The sequence below is a fragment of the Monodon monoceros genome, unplaced genomic scaffold, assembly GCF_005190385.1.
Source record: "Monodon monoceros isolate NGI ecotype Baffin Bay Population unplaced genomic scaffold, NGI_Narwhal_1 Super_Scaffold_11, whole genome shotgun sequence".
Classification (NCBI taxonomy): domain Eukaryota; kingdom Metazoa; phylum Chordata; class Mammalia; order Artiodactyla; family Monodontidae; genus Monodon; species Monodon monoceros.
Window position 1 is genome coordinate 45,130,755 of NW_021703767.1, and position 20,553 is coordinate 45,151,307.

The 20,553-nt window shown below is 34.9% G+C and overlaps 1 protein-coding gene across 2 annotated transcripts in view; it reads left to right on the top strand.

Annotated features, from left to right (window-relative positions):
- The window catches only part of EPHA6 (EPH receptor A6), an 852,855-nt gene that overhangs the window by 471,042 nt on the left and 361,260 nt on the right, over window positions 1–20,553 (top strand). The gene's annotated exons all lie outside the window — the stretch shown is intronic.

The window sequence follows — 20,553 nt, forward strand, 5'->3', positions numbered from 1 at the left end:
GATGTGCTGATGTTTAAAAACTGGATCTCCAAGGCAAAAAGGAAAGAAAGTTTTTTTTAAAAGACTGATTTACAGAGTTTGAATGTTGTAGTGAAAAGATAGGCACAATAGGTTCTGAAAAGCTGACAAAGGCTGGCTGCAGCACATCATGTATTTCTCAATCTCCTCAAAATCTAGCATTACCTCTTATATCATCATTAAGAATTGACATCTCTTTATGTGGAGGCCATTATACAAGCGATCAAGAGGGATTTTCAAGGATTGTATTCAAGGCTCTTATATGATTATCTTTATGTGGACACTTGACATAAGTGCTTAAAAAGTCACATCTGGACTAAGTCACTACCAATATGGTTGTGATGCCATAGACTTTCTTCCAAAAATCCTACATTAGATGCATATCAAGATTGCCTATATCCTAATAATTCTAGCTCTAGCTGTTTAAATGTATTCCTATCACAAAAAGCCATTATACAAGAGTCTATAATAAAAGACAGTACACACCGAAGTGGAAAAAAACCTAAAGGGACTAACCATAAGGAAAGAAAAGAGGAAAAAAATTTAGACCAGGTTTATTTCAAAGATCCACTATCTACAAATATTTGCTCCCTAAACTGTTGTGCCCTAATGGAGTTCCCTCTAATTCCTTATAAATATCACTTTATCTAAACTTCTCTTATACATTATCATAAAATGGCACATTGATATGTATAAGCAGTTCAGTCAGGCTCTCTCATGAAGACGTCTAAGACGACAGTACCATCCACAGTTATTCTACTAGCATTGAAGCCGTTCCCATTGCATTGAAACTGTCAGGGTAGAAAACAATTTTCTCTACCCTCTTTTGTTATTGTTTGGGAACCTACAAATTAAATTGACAAAAGACAGATTATCAACAGAAAAGACAGATTTTTATTTATGTGCATACATAGGAGTTCACAGGAAAACATGACTCAAGGAGATGGTTAGAACTGTAGACTTATAACACATCTTGACAGGGGAAGGGGAGGGGAATAAGAGTACTTATGGGAAAACAAATGTCTTTTAGAAAAGATAAATGGGCCCTTAGAAAAATAGATGGCAGATACAATAGTTTTGTGACAACGTCTGTTTAGGTGATTTCTTGTCCTGGTGTTAACTTCTCCCTTCTGGTGATAGGAGTCAGTCTTCCCTGGTTGCAAAACTCCTGAGGAGAGGATTTATGACAGTTGAATTCTTTTGGGAGGCTCAGCTTTTAAACAGATAAGTAGAGTTTAGAAGTTAAAAAAAAAACTTTATAGTGTACATTATGGATCCCTTCAAAACTCAAACGGAGGACTTCCCTGGTGGCACAGTGGTTGAGTCCGCCTGCTGATGCAGGGGACACGGGTTCGATCCCTGGTCTGGGAAGATCCCACATGCCGCGGAGCAACTAAGCCCATTCACCACAACTACTGAGCCTGCGCTCTAGAGCCCACGAGCCACAACTACTGGAGCCTGCGTGCCTAGAGCCCATGCTTCGCAACAAGAGAAGCCACTGCAATGAGAAGCCCAGGCACCGCAACGAAGCCCGCTAGCCACAACTAGAGAAAGCCTGCTTGCAGCAACAAAGACACGACACAGCCAAAAAAAACAAAACAAAACAGAAAAACTCAAATGGACAATGATATATATACAGTGTAGAAGGCACTAGAACAGCCCACATGTGGGAAGATAGTGACTGAGGTTAGGGAAGTCATCTGAGCAAATTATTGTCAGGTTTTTCTGAAGCACAGCTGCAGGCAAGGAAACATCATTGTGGGTATCTGGGGAAAAAAATGTCCTGCAAGCAGAGGTCATTTCTTAGTGAATTTATGATGTGGGCTAATTTTTAGCCTGATAGGCCACTTCTCTTTGAACAGAGATTTGGCTTCCTTAAGAACCAGGCAGAATTATGCAACTAAAGACTGCAGATTCAAATCAAAGACAAATTAACATGTATGTAGTAAAAAAAAGAAAACTCTGCCCATTAATTCAAATTGATCTCTTAAGTCAAAGTCAGAAAACCATGATAAGAATTACAATAAATGACATAATTCTAAAATTATTAAGGACAGAAGTACATATATTCAGGGTGACACTCAAAATACTTACAGCATAGGCATTATCCAGATTAAAGAGTGCTGGCTGTAAACCATTGATATGGCCATGATAGCATGTACCCACTAAAATGCCATCATTACACTGTCAGATTTCCTTGTTTACCTATCACTTTGCTGACACTAACCCAATGTAATTTGAATATTCAGAAATGGTGTTGCTAAATTCCAATTTTAGTTTTTAAAATTAATATTAAATTTTATGTATTTTTCGTGTATACTGTACAATTAATTATAAGATAATGTTAAGAAAACAAATACTACTTGGTTGCATAAACTCACCTTACAAATGTATAGGCTAAAAAAATTGTTTTATCCACATACTTTCTCCCCTAGAAACAGAATTTAGAAAAAACCCCCACAATTATTTAGCACATCATGTTGCATTTTAAATGAAATACAAAAATGTGGCTAAGATTCACATTATTCATAGTGAATAATAATACTTAGATCATTTTTAGTTTGGAAAATCTTTGTAATCCTATTAACTTTTGCAATAAATATGGAGCAATGCCATTTGGCTTGTTAACAAAGTAGTCACAAAAATCGCTGGGGAAAAGTGTAACATATGCACTAAATACCTTTGAAGCTATTTAGAGAACATGAAATAGAAATTATGAGCTAGCAGCCAATGTGAGAAAACACTAGGTTTTTTTCTGCGTGCAGTCATGATTTGTAAACAACAATTACTAACTAGAGAAAATGAGAGCAAAACACAGGGCTCAGCCAGGTGTTATTTTACGTAAGTTATTTATTCTGCTATTTGATCAGTGATAAGAACAAAATCATCCATATCCTCAGGAATACATGAATGTTTCAAGGCAGCTGTGGGAGCACCTGGCTACTTGTCCTATGCAAAGACTACCTCTATCAAGGAAGAATCAAGATTTATTCCTCTTGGCTTGAACCAGAAACCATGCCAATAAATCTGTTGCATTGCATTATTTCTTTAATGAGAGAACAAAAGCAGTTTTACGTCCTATTTCTGGTGAATTGGCAGGAATACACTTGCATCCTCTTGAATCTGTGTGACAGGATCCTTCAACATTCCCTCGAGTGGCCAACAGCATGAGTGCTTTCTCCCTTTGTATATTTTCTATAAATGCACACACACACATACTATTGGTAAGGAAGAAACTTTCTTCTCCCTCCTAGGTTCTTCTGGCTGATCTAAGAATTAAATTGACCTGAGACAAATTGACAAGAGAAAATCAAACAAAAGTTTAATAACATGTATATATGAGAGAAACCCAGGAAAACTGAGTAACTCACCCAAAAATGGTTGAAACCTTTGCTTTAAATACCACTGTCAGCTAAATACAAAAGAGTATGCTGGGGTAGTGATTTGGGACTTCGAAAGGGAGAAAGGCAATTCACATGGAAATGGAAAAGCATATGTTTGCTGGGCCATGCAGAGACAATGGGACACAAAGTGAATTCTGACAGGGCTGACAAGGTTGTCCTACCACATCTAGCCCATATTCTTTACAGACATCTCTGGTGACATCTCTTATTCAGGGAATAGGCCCTTTACCTAAATTCTTTAGATAGCTAAGGGAGACATAAAAAGGAAGGCTTCCTGAGTCTTCTGTTTCTTAAAAATAATCAGGCTATTTCACTAAGCATGATACCGTCTAGGTCTATCCATGTTGCTGCAAATAACAGAATTTCATTCTTTTTTATGGCTAAGTAATAATTGTGTGTGTGTGTGTGTGTGTGTGTGTGCATGTGTATCACATGTTCTTTATCCATTCATCTGTTGATGGACACTTGGGTTACTTTCATATCTTGGGGTTACTTCCTTTATTGTAAATAATGCTACTATAAACATTGGGGCACATGTATCTTTTCGACTTAGTGTTTTAGATTTTTTTGGTTATATACCCAGGAGTGGAATTGCTGGATCATATGGTAGTTCTATTTTCAGTTTTTTGAGGAACCTCCACACTGTTTTCCACAGGGGCTGCACCAATTTACCTTCCCCCCAACAGAGTATAGGAGTTCCCTTTTTTCCACATCCTCGCCAACATTTGTTATTTGTGTTCTTTTTAATGTTAGCCATTCTGACAGGTGTGAGGTGATATCTCATTGTGGTTTTGATTTGCATTTCTCTAATAATTAGCGACGTTGAGCATATTTTCATGTGCCTGTTACCTATCCGTATGTCTTCTTTGGAAAAAATCTCTATTCTGGTCTACTGCCCATTCTTTAATCAGATTGTTTGTTTTTTTGATATTGAGCTGTATGAGCTGTTTATATATTTTAGATATTAACCCTTTATCAATGGTATCATTTGCAAATATTTTCTCCCATTTAGTGGATTGTCTTTTCATTTTGTCAATGATTTCCTTTGCTTTGTAAAAGATTTTAAGTTAAATTAGGTCCTGTTTATTTTTGCTTTTATTTCTTTTGCCTTAAGACACAGATCCAAAAAAACCATTGCTACGATTTATGTGAAAGAGTGTTCTGCCTATGTTCTTTTCTGGGATTTTTATGGTTTCAGGTCTTACATTTAGGGCCTCAGTCTATTATGAGTTTATTTTTGTATATGGTGTGAGGAAATGTTCTCATCTCATTCTTTTACTTGTAGCTGTCCAGCTTTCCCAGCACCACTCTTTTTTCTTCATTGTATATTCTTGCCTCCTTTGTCATAGATTAATTGACCATAGACACATGGGTTTATTTCTGAGCTCTCTAGTGAGGTAAATCAGACAAAGACAAATACTCTTTGTTATCACTTATATGTGGAATCTAAAAAAATTAAAAACACAAATGAATGAATGCATATAACTGTTGACTGAAAAAAAAAAGTACATCCTGAAAGTTGAGAGCTATATTTTATTCGGCAGATACTCTTAAGACTTCAAGCCCAGGAGACAGCATCTCAAATAGCGCTGAGACCGCTCGGAAGAGGAAGGGGAGAAACCAGGATATGTAGGAGTTTTTGCAACTAAACCAGGTAGTCAGAACATCAAAAGACTACTGTTAATAAAAAGAAAACTAGATTTCTCAAGTTAAGGAATTGCTTTTCTATATATGGGAAGATGTAAGAGTCTGAGCTCACTGAAATTATTCCTTTGATATGCACCTCAACTATCTGGAGCTAGTATTCTGAGCTTCCTCAGCCTCTCTGTCAGGGTGGCTGCAGTGGCTGACAGCTAGAAGGGCTTGGCAGTGGGCAGCCCATTTGTCTCCATCCTGAGTTCCCTCAGGGCTCGCCTTGCAGGCAACTGTAATGTAATGGCTTGTTGGCTGCAACATAGTTTGTTTACTGATATGGCAGGCAATATTTTAGTCCTGATAACAAAACAGAAACTGACTCACAGATATAGAGAACAAACTAATGGTTACCAGTGGGGAGAAAGAGTGGGATGAACGACAACATAAGCATATGGGGTTAAGAGATAAAAAGTACTGTGTATAAAATAAATAGGCAGCAAGGATATATTGTACAGCAGAGGGAAATACAGACATTATTTTGTAATAACATTAAATAGAGTATAATCTGTAAAAATATCGAAACATATATTAGTGTATCCAGGTCTTCTGCCCATTCTTTAATCAGGTTGCTTGTTTTTAAATCAACTATACTTCAGTTAAAAAATTAATAACCAACCTAAATTAATGCTCATGCCAAAGAGACACATTAGGTGGTGGCAAATTTTGCTTCCCTACAACAAATATGTACTTATATAAAATTGTGAAGATAACTTTCACTTCCAAAAAGTAAGAGAAAAAAACCCAAAGCACAGCTTTTTAAACATTGTACAGCTAGATTACATAAAAAACATATAGAATCTTAGCGTTACAACCTATAAAATTATGGAATCCAGCAGACTTTTACTGATCAAGAGATGTTAAATTGTGGCGAGGGAAAGTGAGAGTTCAGCTTAGGGGGTGGAACAGGTATCAGGATGATGAAAATGGGTTTGGAATTAGTGAAAGGACAGTTGATATTGGAAGCACTCAAAATCGATAATCAAATAACTCAGAATATTTTGGGTTTTGCTTTTATTTCTCAGTCCAAATACATTTTCAATTGAGACAGTTCAATAATGGAAAACATTGAAAAGAAACTAACCCAAGATGGATTTTAATATTATGCAATCAAATTATGGTGTAATGTCCATTTTCATCATCACCATATGTTCAAACTCTTATCACTTTGCAATAATCCTTCCTTATTTTCTGGTAATATTATTATTATATGTTATTATTTTCTTACATTAATTCTACTCTCATAAAATGATTATATACATGGATATGTAAATTAATTAGATAGTGTTCACATGGTACCTTAAAGGATGTATAGAACAGAACCTCAGAGGGCAGGACAATTGTCTGAAGCCTTGAAACAAGATTTAAAGAAGTTCTGAATAAAAGAGATACTCACATGCAAGGTACCCAATGTGTTTGTGTGGCACTGTACTAGGTCCTATGGGAGCTTCAGATCTTGAAATGTGACACAGTTCCTAAAGTACAGTTGGTAAATGCTGGACTCAGTCTGGAGTCTGCTCCTTATCTCTTATGTAATTGTGAGTAAGTTATTTCCAGTCTGATCCTATTTCCTCAACTTTAAAATGAGAATAGTGTACTTACAGAGTTACAGTGTATTTCAGGTGATTTAATATATGTGAAAGAGCATGAGAAGTTGAAAAGTGAACTACAGTATATTATTATTTATTCTATAAAGAGGAATAGAATAGCAAGAGCTTAAGATAAAGGCAGTCAATGCTAGATGTCATGTGGAATAAACAATAAATGTTTTAGGAGTTCAGACATCAAAATCAATTCCATTTGAAGTGATCAAAGAAGTCTTAAGCTAGTCTGTGTTTCTATCTTAAGGGAAAAAAGGTAATTGCTCTATTTTACCTTATAATATGAATAGAAGTCCTTACATGTGAATCTGTCTTCTAAAATTCCCAAGGTTATCCATGGGCTGTTTCACAGCCCTAAAATGTGAGTGAAATTTTCTGGTCTGTTTATGCACCTTAGGGGTCCAATAGCATAGAAAAAGGTCTTTATTTTTCCTTCTTGAGACATCTCATAAACAAATCCATAACAGTTATGAGACTAATTTTCATAAAACTTCTTCATTTAAAAAACTTTTGAAGTCAGTCATCTTTCAGCTAGCTTTCTCTGCAATTTTGTATCCTCCTTTAAATTCAAGGATGACGGAAATACAGGGTAACTAAAATTTGATGACACCTCCATAAGTCACATGTATCACTTCATAGTCATAGCTTATAAATATATTAATATTTAGATTCAACTCTTTGAAATTTATTAAAATTTTAAATTATATTTTTGAAAACAGTCTTTAGAATAATGAGCTAAGGCTAAGATTAGTTAGGCTCTTTGAAATAAAATCATATTCCTTTTAAATCAGTTTTAAAAATTATGAATAATGTAATAATTTGTTAATATAATTTAAAAATCAGTAACTATCAGACAATTATTAGATTTATGTCTGTTTTGCTCTTTTAACATCTAGTTTTCCTAGGCCAGCATGGTAATGGTAAACAGCTATTAGTAGTTTAATGCTATTATAGTTTTTATATATACATATATATGTGTATATATACACACACACACATATATATATATTTGTTTTGTTTTTTTAGAGAACCCACAGTTCAGTTTTTTTCAGAGCAAAGAAAAGAGAAACTTTTGATCACACTAGAAGAAACTCAGCCAGAAGTTTGGAATCTGTACTGAAACAACAGGTTCAATGAGGACAATATCCTACAAATACAGTTGATTTCGCTGTTGCATCTGTCTACTGTTTGTCTAATATTAACAACTGTAAACAGAGTAGTGCAAATAGTATTTGGAAAAAGCCTTTCACTGTTACAGTGTCAGGCACAACATTCCACTTCTTTTCTTACCACTGGTTTTCTTTGCCTACCTGGGCTTCCTCTTCTTCAGTAAGGTCACTTTTGATATTGAAGGTCTTGAGAATCTCCTCATGAGTTTTCCCCCTTGATCATATTGGCAACAGTCTTGCATGTGATATCAAGCAAACCTTTGATGTTTAGATAGTTTGCAGCCAGAGTAAGTTCAAAAAGTGTTCCTTGGAAAACTTTCAGGAATCCTTCTTCCCAGACAGGGATATTATCCCTTTCTTTTTCTTTGTTCTCATCATCCTCAGGAGAAGGGTCATCCTCGTGGTGGGTGCACCACTGAATGACTTTTTTTTGTGTGTGTGGGGGGTACGCGGGCCTCGCACTGTTGTGGCCTCTCCCGTTGCAGAGCACAGGCTCCGGACACGCAGGCTCAGCGGCCATGGCTCGCGGGCCCAGCCGCTCCGCGGCATGTGGGATCTTCCCAGACCGGGGCACGAACCCGTGTCCCCTGCATCGGCAGGTGGACTCTCAACCACTGCGCCACCAGGGAAGCCCTGAATGACCTTTTTTAATGCTGCTGAATTAAGATTTGGAGAGGAACTGGTCATTATCTCCTTCATGATCCATTCCAAATCTTCCAAAATGGTCTTGATAGATACACAATTTAGTTATAAAATAGATACACAATTTAGTTATACAGTTTGGGGGCATTTGCTATTTTTAAAATGTTTTGAATCATGGCATGCATGCCATTTTGCATATTGTTTTGTCACTTTAAATATTATACTTATTTCCCCATGCCTGTATGTCTACATCATTTTTTAAACAGCTTGATTGAAATCTACTGTATGGATTTCTTTTAAGAGTCTGAATTTTTTTAAGTACAGCAATAAAATTTGTATGTAAAACTTTATTCATTACATTATTTTAGCATTTATATTTTTGCAGGCTTTATCACTTAGCTGCTTCCTTTCCACAACATGTGTTAAAATGATTTTAGTCGTTTACTTATAGATGACTTTCCTGGTCATTTTAATATAATTTTTTCTCTTTTTTGATAATATTTAAGTTGGTTCATTTTTTCCTATACCTGGAACATGATTAAGAATTTTTGATGAAGCAACTGAGGCTCAGAAGTTACAAACCATTTTCAAATATAACTAAGATATTATATTTTAAATCTATTTATATAATTTTTATATATAATTTTACAGTTCAAATAATAGTACTTTTACCTAGAAGAATTACTAAAAACCAGTATTTTTTATTTTAATATAATATTATGAATAGGGAGATTGTGTGAAGTTAAGATGAAAAGGGACAAATTATTGATTTTTCTCTAGGGCCATGCCAACTTTCTGAGATTTTGGTGGATAGTATATGTTAAATTCCTAGAAAATACTGGCACAACATATATCACCATTTTACTGAAACTTGACAGGTAATAATAAGGTCAACAGAATCTCAGACTGGTCTAATCTGAGGACATTTTTCCCCCTTACATGTCAAAGAAACTACATTTTATAGCATGGATCCAGGAAGGATCCATTCCTTCCCTCTTCCAGCTTCTGCATTCCTTGGTTCACAGCCTTCTCTTATGTAGATGTCTCCTCCTACCTCCCTTTTATGAGTATACTTGTGATTATATTGGGCCTACCTGGATAATCCAGGATAATCTCATCTCAAAACCCTTAATTTAATCAAAACTGCAAAGTCCCTTTACCAGAGAAGAACATTCACATGTTCTGGGGATTACAATGTGGAAATATTTGGAGGCCATAATTCATCCTATCACAGGTGTCATATGGTTGAACATATCACAGTGTTATACTCAGGTCTAGAAAAGAGACAGAAACTAGAAAGAAAGCACCAGTTCTGCTGTATGTAAGTATCACATGTATATCTCAAACACATAATCAGGTTTTAACCACACAGGGAAAGTAGATAACAGTATATATTACCATTAAACTCTGATTACAGGAAAAAACACATCATGAGCAGATATCATTAGAATATATTATGCTATCTAAAGCACAGTATATTTAATAAACATTTCCAAAACAAGATATAGATCAGAAATATTTGGAAGCATGTTATCAGGTTTCAAAAAATGTCAATTCACATGGTAAATATCACATTTACAACATTTCACAAGTAAAATTACTGTATTGAGTATAGTGTGTTTCTCTTTTGCGCATACACAGAAGAAACACTATTACATGTTCTTGCTCTGCAGTTATACCCATTGGTTCATTAGCAAAGAAAAGGGGAAAATCATATAGTCTTAAAAGTCTGCTCTGAGTTGTATTTCTGGTCTATATTATTTATTTATTATATAATTGTTCTTAATTCACATTTCATCATGTTGATTATAATTCCTTTAAATCACACATACACATCTTTCTAGAAAGAAGCACAGGGAAGAAAAGAAAGGAGAGGATAAATCAAAGAGACACAGAAAAGCACTAAGGAATGACATGAAGAAAGAATAAAGGAAGGAAGAGGGATAAGAAGAAGAGAAAGAAGAAAAAAAAGAAGAAAGGTTGATAGATAAGCAAAGTGGAAGAGTTAATTCTATTTATACTAAAGGTCAGCACTAGGACTAGGTGGAAGTTATTGGAAGAAAACAATGACTCCATATGAGAACTTTTTATCAGTTAAAGATTTTCAAAAGAGAATGGGTGAGCAACCTCCCCAAGTAGGGGAAGGAAGATACAGGGCCTTCAGCCATGTGAGGAGGGTACAGCAAGTGCCAGAGAGACAGACATTCAAGATGGCGGAGGAGTAAGACATAGATATCACCTTCCTCCCCACAAATACGTCAGAAATACATCTACATGTGGAACAACTCCTACAGAACACCTACTGAACATTGCCAGAAGACCTTAGACTTCCCAAAGCTTTTCTTTTTTTCCTTTTTCTCTTTTTGTGAGTGTGTATGTTATGTTTCTTTGTGTGATTTTGTCTGTATAGCTTTGTTTTTGCCATTTGTCCCAGGGTTCTGTCTGGCCGTTTCTTTTTCTTGTCTTTTTTTGTAGTATAGTTTTTAGCATTTGTTATCATTGGTGGATTTGTTTTTTGCTTTGGCTGCTCTCTTCTTTATTTTTCTTACCTTTTCTTATTACTTTTTAATTTTTAATAATTTTTTATTTTAATACCTTTTATTTTATTTTATTTATTTCTTTTTTTCTCCTTTTCTGTTGAGCCATGTGGCTAACAGGGTCTTCATGCTCCAGCTGGGTGTCACGCCTGTGACTCTAAGGTGGTAGAGCCAAGTTCAGGACATTGGTCCACCAGAGACCTCCCAGCTCCATGTAATATCAAATGGCAAAAGCTCTCCCAGAGATCTCGATCTTAATGCTAAGACCCAGCTCCACTTAAATGACCAGCAAGCTACAGTGCAGGACACCCTATGCCAAACAACTAGCAGGACAGGTGCACAACCCCACCCATGAGCAGAGAGGCAACACCATTGGACATGGTCCTGCCCAACAGAAAGACAAGATCCAGCCTCATCCACCAGAACACAGGCACTAGTCCCCTCCACCAGGAAGCCTATACAACCCACTGGACCAACCTTAGCCACTGGGGGCAGACACCAAAAACAACGGAAACTGTGAACCTGTGAAAAGGAGACACCAAACACAGTAAGTGAAGCAAAATGAGAAGACAGAGAAACACAGAGCAGGTGAAGGAGCAAGGTAAAAACTCACCAGACCAAACAAATGAAGAGGAAATAGGGAGACTACCTGAAAAAGAATTCAGAGAAATGATAGTAAAGATGATCCAAAATCTTGGAAATAGAATGGAGAAAATACAAGAAAGGTTTAACAAGGACCTAGAAGACCTGAAGAGCAAACAAACAATGATTAACAACACAATAAATGAAATTTAAAATTCTCTAGAAGGAATCAATAGCAGAATAACTGAGCCAGAAGAAAGTATAAGTGACCTGGAAGATAAAATAGTGGAAATAACTACCACAGAGCAGAATAAATAAAAAAGAATGAAAAGGCTTGAGGACAGTCTCAGAGACCTCTGGGGCAATATTAAATGCACCAATGTTCAAATTATAGGGGTCCCAGAAGAAGAATAGAAAAAGAAAGGGACTGAGAAAATATTTGAAGAGATTATAGTTGAAAACTTCCCTAATATGGGAAAGGAAATAGCCATTCAAGTCCAGGAAGCACAGAGGAGCCACATACAGGATAAATCCAAGGAGAAACACACCAAGACACATATTAATCAAACTATCAAAAATTAAATACAAAGAAAATATATTAAAAGCAGCAATGGAAAAACAAAAAATAACACAAAAAGGAATCCCCATAAGGTTATCAGCTGATTTTTAAGTGGACACTCTGCAGTCCAGAAGGGAGTGGCAGGATATACTTAAAGTGATGAAAGGGAAAAACCTAAAACCAAGATTACTCTACCCAGCAAGGATCTCATTAAGGTTTGATGGAGAAATTAAACCTTTAAAGACAAGCAAAGGTAAGAGAATTCAGCACCAACAAACCAGCTTTACAACAAATGCTAAAGGAACTTCTCTAGGCAGTAAACACAAGAGGAGCAAAAGACCTACAATAACAAACCCAGAATAATTAAGAAAATGGTAATAGGAACATACATATCAATAACTACCTTAAATGTAAATGGATTTAATGCTCCAAACAAAAGACATAGACTGACTGAATAGATACAAAAAAGAAGGCCCATATATATGCTGTCTACAAGAGACCCACTTCAGACCTAGGGACGCATACAGACTGAAAGTGAAGGGATGGAAAAAGATATTCCATGCAAATGGAAATCAAAAGAAAGCTGGAGTAGCAATTCTCATATCAGACAAAATAGACTTTAAAATGAAGACTATTACAAGAGACAAAGAAGGACACTACATAATGATACAGGGATCGAGAAGATATAACAATTGTAAATATTTATGCACCCAACATAGGAGCACCTCAATACATAAGGCAAATACTAACAGCCATAAAAGGGGAAATCGACAGTAACACAATCATAGTAGGGGATTTCAACACCCCACTTTCACCAATGGACATATCATCCAAAATGAAAATAAATAACGGAACACAAGCTTTAAATGATACATTAAACAAGATGGACTTAATATTTATAGTACATTCCATCCAAAAACAACAGAATACACTTTCTTCTCAAGTGCTCATGGAACATTCTCCATGATAGATCATATCTTGGGTCACAAATCAAGCCTTGGTAAATTTAAGAAAATTGAAATTGTTTCAAGTATCTTTTCTGACCACTATGAGACTAGATATCAATTACAGGAAAAAAACTGTAAAAAATACAACCACATGGAGTATAAACAATACACTACTAAATAACCAAGAGATCACTGAAGAAATCAAAGAGGAAATTAAAAAACACCTAGAAACAAATGACGATAGAAACACGATGACCCAAAACCTATGGGATACAGCAAAAGCAGTTCTAAGAGGGAAGTTTACACCAATAGAATCCTACATCAAGAAACAATGAAGAACTCAAATAAAAAACCTAACCTTACACCTAAAGCAATTAAAAAAAGAACAAAAATCCCCAAAGTTAGCAGAAGGAAAGATATCATAAGTATCAGATCAGAAATAAATGAAAAGGAAATGAAGGAAACAATAGCAAAGATCAATAAAACTAAAAGCTCGTTCTCTGAGAAGATAAACAAATTGATAAACCATTAGCCAGACTCATCAAGAAAAAAAGGGAGAAGATTCAGATCAATAGAATTAGAAATGAAAAAGAAGTGACAACTGACACTGCAGAAATACAAAGGATCATGAGATATTACTACAAGCAACTATATGCCAATAAAATGGACAACCTGGAAGAAATGGACAAATTCTTAGAAATGCACAAGCTTCTGAGACTGAACCAGGAAGAAATAGAAAATATAAACAGAACAATAACAAGCACTGAAATTGAGACTGTGATTAAAAATCTTCCAGCAAACAAAATCCCAGGACCAGATGGCTTCACAGGCGAATTCTATCAAACATTTAGAGAAGAGCTAACTCCTATCCTTCTCAAACTCTTCCAAAATATAGCAGATGGAGGAACACTCCCAAACTCGTTCTACAAGGCCACCATCACTCTGATACCAAAACCAGGCAAAGATGTCACAAAGAAAGAAAACGACAGGCCAATATCACTGATGAACATAGATGCAAAAATCCTCAACAAAATACTAGCAAACAGAAAGCACATTAAAAGGACCATACACCATGATCAAGTGGGGTTTATTCCAGGAATGCAAGGATTCTTTAATATATGCAAATCAATCAATGTGATACACCATATTAACAAATTGAAGGAGAAAAACCATATGATCGTCTCAATAGATGCAGAAAAAGCTTTCAACAAAATTCAGCACCCATTTATGATAAAAACCCTGCAGAAAGTAGGCATAGAGGGAATTTACCTCAACATAATGAAGGCCATACATGACAAATCCACAGCCAACATCATTCTCAATGGTGAAAAACTGAAAGCATTTCCTCTAAGATCAGGAACAAGACAAGGCTGTCCACTCTCACCACTATTATTCAACATAGTTTTGGAAGTTTTAGCCCCAGCAATCAGAGAAGAAAAGGAAATAAAAGGAATCCAAATCAGAAAAGAAGAAGTAAAGCTGTCACTGTATGCAGATGACATGATACTATACATAGAGAATCCTAAATATGCTACCGGAAAACTACTAGAGCTAATCAATGAATTTGGTAAAGTAGCAGGATACAAAATTAATGCACAGAAATCTCTGGCATTCCTATACAGTAATGGTGAAAAATCTGAAAGAGAAATTAAGGAAACACTTCCATTTACCACTGCAACAAAAAGAATAAAATAACTAGGAATAAACCTACCTAAGGAGGCAAAAGACCTGTATGCAGAAAACTATAAGACACTGATGAAAGAAATTAAAGATGATAAAACAGATGGAGAGATATACCATGTTCTTGGATTGGAGGTGTCAACACTGTGAACATGACTATATTACCCAAAGCAATCTACAGATTCAATGCAATCACTATCTAACTACCACTGGCATTTTTCACAGAACTAGAACAAAACATTTCACAATTAATATGAAAACACAAAAGACCCCAAATAGCCAAAGCAATCTTGAGAAAGAAAAATGGAGTTGGAGGAATCAGGCTCCCTGATTTCAGACTATACTACAGAGCTACAGTAATCAAGACAGTATGGTACTGGCACAAAAACAGAAATATAGAGCATTTGAACAGGATAGAAAGTCCAGAGATAAACCCACACACACATGGTCACCTTATTTTTGATAAAGGAGGCAAGAATATACAATGGAGAAAAGACAGCCTCTTCAATAAGTGGTGCCTGGAAAACTGGACAGCTACATGTAAAAGAATGAAATTAGAACACTCCCAAACACCATACACAAAAATAAACTCAAAATGGATTAAAGACCTAAATGTAAGGCCAGACACTATCAAACTCTTAGAGGAAAACATAGGCAGAACACTCTATGACATAAATCACAGCAAGATCCTTTTTGACCCACCTCCTAGAGAAATGGAAATAAAAACAAACAAATGGGACCTAATGAAACTTAAAAGCTTTTGCACAGCAAAGGATACCATAAACAAGACGAAAAGACAACCCTCAGAATGGGAGAAAATGTTTGCAAATGAAGCAACTGACAAAGGATTAATCTCCAAAATTTACAACCAACTCATGCAGCTCAATATCAAAGAAACAAGCAACCCAATCCAAAAATGGGCAGAAGATCTAAATAGACATTTCTCCAAAGCAGATATACAGATTGCCAACAAACACATGAAAGGATGCTCAACATCACTGATCATTAGAGTAATGCAAATCGAAACTACAGTGCGGTATCACCTCACACCAGTCACAATGGCCTTTATTAAAAATCTACAAACAATAAATGCTGGAGGGGGTGTGGAGAAAAGGGAACCCACCTGCACTGTTGGTGGGAATGTAAATTGATACAGCCACTATGGAGAACAGTATGGAGGTTCCTTAAAAAACTAAAAATAGAACTGCCATATGACCAAGCAATCCCACTGCTGGGCATATACCCTGAGAAAACCATAATTCAAAAAGAGTCATGTACCACAATGTTCATTGCAGCTCTGTTTACAATAGCCAGGACATGGAAGCAGCCTCAGTGTCCATCAACAAATGAATGGATAAAGAAGATGTGGCACACATACACAGTGGAATATTACTCAGCAATAGAAAGAAACGAAATTGAGTTATTTGTAGAGCAGTGGATGGACCTAGAGTCTGGCATACAGAGTGAAGTAAGCCAGAAAGAGAAATACTATATGCTAACACATATATATGGAATCTAAAAAAAAAAAGTCGTTCTGAAGAACCTAGGGGCAGGATAGGAATAAAGAGGAAAGACGCAGACGTAGAGAATGGACTTGAGGACACAGGGAGGGGGAAGGGTAAGTTGGGACGAAGTGAGAGAGTGGCATGGACATATATACACTACCAGTTGTAAAATAGATAGCTGTTGGAAGCAGCCGCATAGAACAGGGAGATCAGCTTTGTGCTCTGTTACCATCTAGAGGGGTGGGTTAGGGAGGGTGGAAGGGAGTTGCAAGAGGGAGGATATATGGGGATATATGTATATGTATAGCTGATTCACTTTGTTATAAAGCAGAAACTTACACACCACATTGTAAAGCAATTATACTCCAATAAAGATGTTAACAAAAAAATAGAATGGATAGCTTTGTGAAGAAGTATACACTTTAGTGCAACTGCTGAATTAAGAAGTGGATACTCAGCTATCAGTGGTGCATTGAAGGGTTTTCTGCATTGCTGAAAAGAAATGTATTAAATGACTTGTAAGGTCTGTTCTAATATTACGATTCTGTTACTTAACATTCACTATTAAGATTTTCATTGTCACAAACACATGTGCATAAAAGTGTGCACTCGCTCGCTCTCACTCTCTCTCCCCTTCCCCCAATTTCTCTGTTTCTCATCTAAACACACACACACTCATGCACACAGGCTATCCCGATTTATAAACCTTCATATGCCCACTATGCTTAGTAGATGACTGAGAATTAGCAACATTTGATAGATCTTTAGGAAAACACATCATCTCATGACCCATGGCATAAGTCTTGATTACGTGCTCAAAATAAGACATATTTGTGATAATCCACAGTGTGATTTTGAACTGTAGTTTTAGTGTTTGATATTTTAAATTTTCAAGAAATAACCTTGACATTTTTTGAGTTAATGTCAAAATTGGCCTTCACATCTTGTCATTAAACAATTGCTCACTTCTCTGAACCTCAGTGTCCTCATCTTTAAAGTGGAGACAGTCTCCTTCCCATAGATTTATGAGAATGAAATAGGATAACATACATGGTATAAAGTAAACGTTTAATAAAAATTGATTAACTCTTAATTAGGAGCAAAATAATTAACTAACTAGAACAATTCACTGTTTCTTCAGATATCTCCACGTAAGCATAAGAAAACAAAGCTTTTCTGAGTGTGAATAAGATCTCTTTTGCTAACTAAATCCACTTCGTACTTTTATTTTCAATTTTTGTTACACAGTTTTTGGTAGACTATTTGAGATTCAGAAAATGTAGTAATCAAAAAGGTTTGTGTTAAAAGCATTTTCAAGAATGTGGTAATCTGTTCAACAATCATTTATGCTGAAGGTCAAAGCTAAGATTTTTGAAAGTTCAAGAAAGGATGTATATCAGAAATACAGTTCTGCTGAAGGCTATACTGAACACATAATTCTTACTCAGGAAACATTGCTTGAGTCTTCAGGTCTTTCAGTTAGCCTCTGATCTGACAAACTCCAGAAGATATTATTTCCCTGACTATTTCTCTCCTTCTCTGACTTTTTAGAATCAGAAGTAAAGATCAATTAGTTGCCCTTTTGTGTCCTAAAATCAGTTTTTCTCATGTGGAGGAGTAAACGTATTTTCTGCTTTATATCAGTTGGCACTACAGTGTTTTCACAATATGCCAAATTCAGATGCTATGTAAACTTGAATTATTAAGACAAATTCATTAAATATATTCAAAACAAATGCTTTAGGTTTCATGCATTGAAACCTTATTTTAAAATGAAATTCTGTATAGTGTTGTTCTCTGAAAATATAAAATGCAGCATTTGGGTTTTATTGACCTATTAATTGTTTCCCACATCCTCTGCTTTCAAACTCATTAAGTGTTTAAAATGCATGCTTAGTGTATATTGATACAGCTTTTTTCAAAAGCAATATGGTAATAATAGTATGACACAAAATCCAAATTATATAAAGCAATTTTCTCTATAAAATAATTTAACAAAATCAAAATTTATGCACAAAAATTTGTGCCTAAAACATCAGAACTCTAACAGGACAATATTGGAAACTTCTACATCCAACATTAGAGGAGTGACTTGATAAAGTATCAGCATAATTGAATATTTTAGCCATTGAAGTAAAAATTATAGAAACTATATTAAAGTATGGAATAGGGATAAGAATATATGGTTTAAAATAGAATTATCTAGAATTAAGTATATTTAACAACTATGTAAAACGTGGATGTTTACATATGAAAAGAATGTGCAAAAGTGAAGAAATTTTAGGATTTTCATAGATCTTAGACCCTGAAGTCCATGTGTAAGTGAAGAATCTATGTAGTTAGGGAATAGATTCTTTATTTCTCTTTTATAAAAGTATAGAAGAGGATTCATATAATTTAGGTGATGTGTCTGTACAATTAATTTACCATTGGAGAAATGGAAATAGAAAAGATAGTACCTAGATTTTAACCAGTAGTCATTCTAAAATGCTACTGGCCTAACTGAATTTCTTATAAGTTTTGCAAGGATTATATCATTTGACCTTGAGTGCTAAATAATTATGAGGCAAAAAGTAATACACTGGTAATATTGCTTTGTGATATTGTACATTAAACTGAAAAATAAACTATAAGATTGTATACATGAAAAGGACATTTTCAAAAGTTGTAAGAAACTGATATACTTTAATCAACTTCTAATTTGTTTTATTCACTTTAAAGTTATAATTTTTCCATAAAGCACCATTTAATACATTATTATACTATAATTCAAGAACATTAATGCATTTTTCAACAGGGATAAATTTATTAATGGTAATTTATTAGCAGTGAATATGACTCAATTTAAATAGTGAATTATCAGAACACTTTCTTATTTATCATATTACCCATTCCTATTTTAGCTTATGGCACAAACTTCTGTTTCTTATAAATTTCTATAATTATCACTCATTTTAAGAATATATCTTAATCCAGCAATAGTGCTGTCACTGAACAGCTGGAAAGAGTTTTAAATATGCTTTCTAAAGTACTTAATTCCTTAGGAGAACCAAACTTGTCATTCTCACAAATTTAAGAAAATACTGAATAGTTTATCCTTAAGATACAAAGGCAACATTGGGAAGTAAATTACCACATTTAATACTTGAGTCTTTCTTATAAATTTAAAGAATTTTCATCTTGATCATAGAGAATCAATTTTTTCAAATCCTATTTTCAACTGCAATTGGTACCTTTGAATAGATTTCTGAAAATGAACTGGAAAGATATCATGAGTTCATAATGAAACTTCTAATTCGAGTTTACTGGTATAGGGTTTTTACTTACCTTCATTGGTCTGGCATCTGTATCTCCTTTTTTCCCATAGGAAAAAAATCCTAGTTCTCAATAACACCAACAAAATTACTCATTTGATTTATGCCTCAATACACACACACACACACACACACACACACACACATTCAGAATTACAATACCAGTAGTACAATATCATTACTAAAAACAGTTTAATAACTTTTGCAGTTTTTTTAGTACTTAAAATATGTTCTATTGGTATGTAAGTTAAGTTACTGTGTTTTAATGTCATTTTAAGTAGTTCCTCTTGAAGGCTATACTTTCAACTCAATACACAGGTTTCTTTCTACTGATTTTTTGAGATTGCTCTTTTAAACGTTAATTTGTTTTTTAATTAGTTAAAATATTTACAGGTTCCAAAGTAACTCTTCAGGGGAAGATATATTCAGAGATGTTTTGCTTCTCACCCTGTAGTGTCCATCCTATTGCCTCCCACCCTCTAAGGGTAACCATTATTATTCATTTTTATTCTAGGTTTATCTTTACATTGTTTTTTATACATTTTTCTCCATCTCACTTTCTTCACTTAAAAATATATCCTGAAATAACTCCATTCTAGTATTTATATATGGTCTCAATTCCTTTTTACAATTTCATAATTCTCTGGTGGATGTAGTATAGTTTTTTCAATCAGTCCCTTATTGATGGGCATTTAAATTGTTTCCAATCTTTACAAATAAATCTCAGTGAGTAGTCTTATAAATATGTCACTTTGTATTTCTGCAGTGTTTCTTTCAGATAGAGTCCCAAAAACCAAAGCATAAATGAATATGTAATTTGCCTTAAATTGTTAAATTTCCCTTTATAAGGATTGTGCCATTTTGCCTTTACACCAACAATGTATTAAAGTGCTTTTCCCCATA